This window comes from Primulina tabacum, chromosome 18, assembly GCF_025594145.1.
Source record: "Primulina tabacum isolate GXHZ01 chromosome 18, ASM2559414v2, whole genome shotgun sequence".
Taxonomy (NCBI): Eukaryota; Viridiplantae; Streptophyta; class Magnoliopsida; order Lamiales; family Gesneriaceae; genus Primulina; species Primulina tabacum.
The window spans coordinates 2,644,947-2,650,545 of NC_134567.1; the positions used below are offsets into that span (position 1 = coordinate 2,644,947).

Below are 5,599 nucleotides of genomic sequence, written 5' to 3' on the forward strand. Positions count from 1 at the left end.
AAAATAAATTAAATAAAACAATTAAGCAATTAAAACAATTTTGCATGCATGTTGTTTACGTGAACTGATTTTTCGGACGTTACAATTCTCCACCCCCCCCCCCCCAAATAGAATTTCGTCCTCGAAATTTTCCTTGACTTGATGTTTGCAAAGCTTAGATTCCCTTATCCACCTCAACTTAACCTCCAACTTAAATCTTACTCTTCGATTCGGTCCTCAAAATCTTGAAAATTGAATTCTAACCCAAAAATTTCCCAAAGTTGACTCCTAAATCCTGCTCAAGTAGTGCATGCACCATATTCTTCTAAGTTCTTCAATATCCCAAACAATTCCCCTAACCCAATTTAACATTTCAGGCAAGAAAAGCATCGAAAAAAATGTTAAACAGCTAGGTTACCTCGAAATCAGTGTAATGCCGGCTCTGTCTCATCCTCCGCAGCTTGCATCACATAGACTCTTCCAGTGTGGGTTGCTTGAACGTTGGGCAATCCTTAGCCTTGTGTCCCAAATCTCCGCATTTGAAGCACTTGTAAGTGCCCCACATGCACTTGCCATAGTGTGGATGATTGCACTCCTTGGACAGTGGTTTCTCATCAGCCTTTGGAATGTTCCCTCTAGGTGGTTGTCCTTGTGGTTTTGGTGGTTCTGGTTGTTTTTGTGGTCCCACATAAGGCTTCTTGTTACTCTGACTAGCTTGCTAAGCACGATTCCTCTTTCGCTGCAACTCCCAATCAATGTCTTTGTGTGACTGCTCGGCTCTAAAAGCTTTGACAATGGCAAGTAGTGTAGTCAGTAGGATCTCTGAGCATCACATCACGCCGGATAGTCGGCTTCAAACCATCTAGGAAGTATCGTAATTTTTCAGCAGCATCGTTGGCAATCAAGGGCACAAAGTGACAGCCCCTATCAAACTTCTGCACAAATTCAGCAATAGATCAATCTCCCTGACGGAGACTCATAAACTCCATCTTAAGCCTAGAACGAACATCAGCTGTGAAATACTTGTCATAGAATACCCTTTTGAACTCCTCCCAAGTCAACGTCGTCATATTCACTCCTCGCTCCGCTCCCTCCCACCATAAGGAAGCGTCGCCCTTCAACAGATAAATGGTACATCGAACTCGGTCAGCGTCCGCCATGTCCATGTAGCGAAAAATCACCTCTAAAGATCGAATCCATCCCTCAGCAACGAATGGATCAGTAATGCCATGAAACTCATCGTGGTGCATCATCCTAAAACGCTCATAAACAGGCTCTGGTCTAACCCTCATATTATATATAAATGATAAATTTTTATATATTGATGATACAATGTTTTATTATTCAAATTTTTGTAAAATTTGAGTCAAATGTTAAACAATATACCATGCTGTTGAATAATAAATATGATAAATGGCACATGCTCAAATGTCATCTAAAGCATGAAAGCAAGAATCAGTTTGACAAATATAAAACGGGCCAGTTTAGAAATTTACTTACTGAGACTTATCCAATATATCAATTACAGACAGACAGTTCAGGAAACAGTAATACTATAGATACATAACAATATATTCAATCCATCAAGCAGATCATTATACATTTTGTACATCTAATTTCAAAATCAAGAAAATTTACTCAGAAGCAGATAAAAAAGGGTAGAAGATGATGATAATGATGAAAAAGGGTCTCGTCTATAACAAAAAACATACCCGATGACTACCTTGGCGATCAACTTCTATCATGGTAGCTTGAGTTGTTTAAATAAAATTACAAACATTATGACTGCATGACCTTATTTTGCTTAACAGAGGCTGTGGTTTTGAATGCTCGGCATTTCCATGTAGATGCTTCGACGACGGTCATCAAATTAAGCTTCTCTTTGGGGCTATTTTGATCCCTGATATTACAAATGCTCAAGGGAAGTTTTTTCTGCTTGATTCTTCCCCTCTTTTTACTGATACTATCCAATGATTCAGAAAATGAACTCTTTAAAGGAAGTGTCTCTGCTTGACCATTTTTTAACTTTAATTGGCCAGGTTTAATGGGTCGCCATTCTTCCTCATTACTCGCTCCCAGTTGCTTGTCTTTCTCAAATTTTGACAAGTTCAAATCCACCATAATCATGTCTATTTCTTTTATGGGACCTTCAGTTTCTACCCCTGATACTACTCCATTACCATTACTAGTCACCATACAAGGTTGACGAGAAAAAGCAGAGCTCTTCAGCTTCTTATGCTTGTGCATCAATGTATCAGAACCTGACGAGTTCTTCAAGATTCTTGGGGAGCTATTAATCACTTGATGCAACTTGCGGGCCAATTCCTCATCTGTTCTACACTTGGTCGTCTCTTGGTTCTTATTGTACAACGCTTGAACAGGGACGTGCTTCTTCATCTTGTTCTTTTTCAGACATTCATCTTCGTCAGCCATCTTATCTGAAAGAATGTCGACAAGTTCCAAGGCTAGCTTGGCAGCAGCCATAGCCTTTGCTGCTTTCGCTGCTTATATTCAGCATTAGCTCTAGCAGCCTGTGCAACCTTTGCAGCTTCTGTAGCAGCGAGTCTTGAGGATTCAACGATCTCCTCAATTGAAAGGTTAGAGTTAATCGACTGGGATCTCAACATGATATTAAGACTGGAATCAAATTTGTTCCCACCACTACTAGAAGTAGATGGCACATGGGAATTAACATCGGAATTTTGTCTCTTTAACTCGGCCAGGAGCCGCTTTCTAGGTGGCAAAAGTGCACTAGTATCCAAGTAATTAACATCACACGCATTCGCCTCCATTACCCTCTACATCCACAAGAAACGGATCGCTCCAGCCAACTTTTACACTACAATAATCAACAGACCGAAAACTCAAGCCTTCACCAAGTAATAATCCTCAGTCACACAAATCCCGGATTAAGATTTTTCAAACTTTCCCAAAACAACAAATCGGATTTGCGTAGTTTCCCCTAAAATAAACATAACAAAAAAATTAAATACAAGACGTTAGAATTAGATATAAGATAGAAAAATGTTCATTCGTAAACAGGATCTTTCCAACACCTTAAATGAATGAAAAATATTCATAATTTAAATGCATGCCAATATTAAAGAATCATAAAAAATCAGATTGAGCTACAAATTAGATATCATAACTGATCAAAATATAATAATCAAGAACAAATTAGATGCAATCAAACCTTAAATCTCAGCAATCCCTGATCTTTTAAAGTTCGATAGAGTTAAATTAGGGCTTCTAGAGGGATAAGATATAAGGTGCGAAGAAAACACTAGGGTTTCTACAGCAACCATGGATCTGCCTAAAAAGTTTAGCGCCAACCATAAAATTCAAAGGCAGATTTCCTGTCCGATGATGATACAAAACAATCAATAGACAAATTATAGATAGATCAAAAGAAGAAACCTGATTTCCATTCATATACCTTCAAAGCTCCGGAATCAAAAATCTACCCAGAAACAAACCGATTTTAAACAATCCATCCTCTTCATCCAGCGCTAAACTCTACCAAAATCCTGCAACAACAAAAAAACATTCATTTTTTTCAAAAAAGTAATTCGAACCCTGAATTCATTCAATTCCCCCAGGTTTCCAATTTCCATTCGAATCATAAAAACCACGACGTACGAAGAATTCGGGAAGACGCGGCTCCCCGCCGTGATTGAATCGAAGTACGGCGAACAACGGCCGTTTGATCATTTACGAACATTTGAGTCGAAATAATCCGTTCATCAATAATTAGGGTACGAAATCCGTAATTCTGTATATTTTTTCCTCGGTTTGAAAGATTTGTGAGAATTTTGAAGATTGTGTGATCAAGATGTGGAGGATTGATTTTATATCACCACGTATTCCAGGTAGTTTTTTGTGACGAAATTGCCCTCCAGGGATTGATTTGGTTGATAGTACCGGAAAAATCTGCCCCTTGCCCTAAACATCAACATCTCCTTCTTTTTTTTATCCCAAAAAAAACATCTCAATTTATTTATTGAAATTTTACTAAAAAAAATAAATGATAAATTCAAATTTATCCACGAATTTGTGGAGCCAAGAGGGCTACTATGCCACTCATAATCACATGAAAATTAAAGCACCACAATAAATCAAACTTCAAATTAGAAAAAATAGCCAAAATGCTAAATAAAAAAAAATGGTATCTTAAAATGTTGAAATTAAGTCCTCGTCCTAATAATTTGCCTTTTTCAATCTTGTGATCTAATCTTGCTGAAATAATGACATGATATTGGATCTTGATATGTTATAAGATATTACTGATCCTTAGTGATAAGATCGATTGAAGAAAATTTATTTGTTTAATGATAATTCAGTCTGATTAGGCGATTGTCAATATCAGTTGGCTAATAAAATATATGCGGGAAGAAGTCAAACTGACATATTAGAACAATTCAAATAATGATTTGGGTATGTAAAGAAATGGTAAACTGAAAATAAAATGAACGTTAATTTGTTTTTGTATGTTTGGAAAACTCAAACTCCTACGTCATCTCTTCTTCCTTTTGAGAAGGCTCACACTAGAAAGCTTTAATTTTTACAAGCAATTTGTAAAAACCCAGTTCAGTTTGGACTTAACACTGTCAAAATTGAAACTCCTAGTATACTCAACTGAACGAGAAAATTGTTGGAATTTATGAGTTTCAGAGTTTGACAAACAAATACGTAAAAAAACTAAAGAACCAAACTGATCGGACGTAATTAAGATATCGTAACCGAAAGAAGACTTATAAGATTTAAATGAATTAAAAACTGAACTTCTTATAAGAATAAATAAGTCTTAAAACCGATGACTTATAGCTCAGTAAATAGATTGAAAATCAGAGCTAAAGACATTGCCAAAATGAACTGAAAAGAGCTATATCAACTGAAGTGTTCAAACTGAGAAGGCATTAGTTAGAATTGATATAGTCCAACTGAACCGATCAGACGACGAGTTTAACTCCTGGTCAGTTAGCCATGTCACTATTTGTATCAGCAGAAAAACTGACAGTCTATACGAAAGCATAACAGATGAAACAAAACAATCTGATACATCGTAACACTGTCAGATAAAATCATCTGCATGGACTAAACGACGATTCAACGAATATTAATCATTAAATGCATTTAATATTAAACGTCTACTACTTAAAATACTACTAAAAATATTTTTTTTGTAAGCTAAGTCTTGAAAATATATAACCGTCGAGGTGATCTTCCACTAAGAAAGGTATCGTCACGACAACTTCAATTTGTCTGGTAAATTATTCGGGGCTCCTTCCCGATACTTCCCAAGGAAAATATCGAATTGGCAGATGCCTTTCATTGCCCTTAAAAAAGAAAAAAAATTCAAAAATTTCATCGGGTCAAAAATGAAAATTTCGGGAAATTGTTGGGCCAAAATGTAATTTTCGAAAACTTTAAGGGCCAAATTGTAATTTCTGAAAATTTTGGGGATCTAATTTGAAACTTTTGAGGAACACTTGGATTAAATCAGTAATTTTTTAGGATTTTGGGTTAATTTTTGGTAGGAAATTTCGTAAGTTTCAACGCGAACAGATTTGGTGGTATGTTTTGTCGCAACAATGATATATATTTCAGGTGTAGCCACGCA

At 36.3% G+C, this 5,599-nt stretch overlaps 1 pseudogene; it reads right to left on the bottom strand.

Annotated features, from left to right (window-relative positions):
- Positions 1-1,415: 1,415 nt before the first annotated feature.
- Positions 1,416-3,839, bottom strand: LOC142532692 (uncharacterized; annotated as a pseudogene).
- Between the last annotated feature and the right edge of the window lie 1,760 nt (positions 3,840-5,599).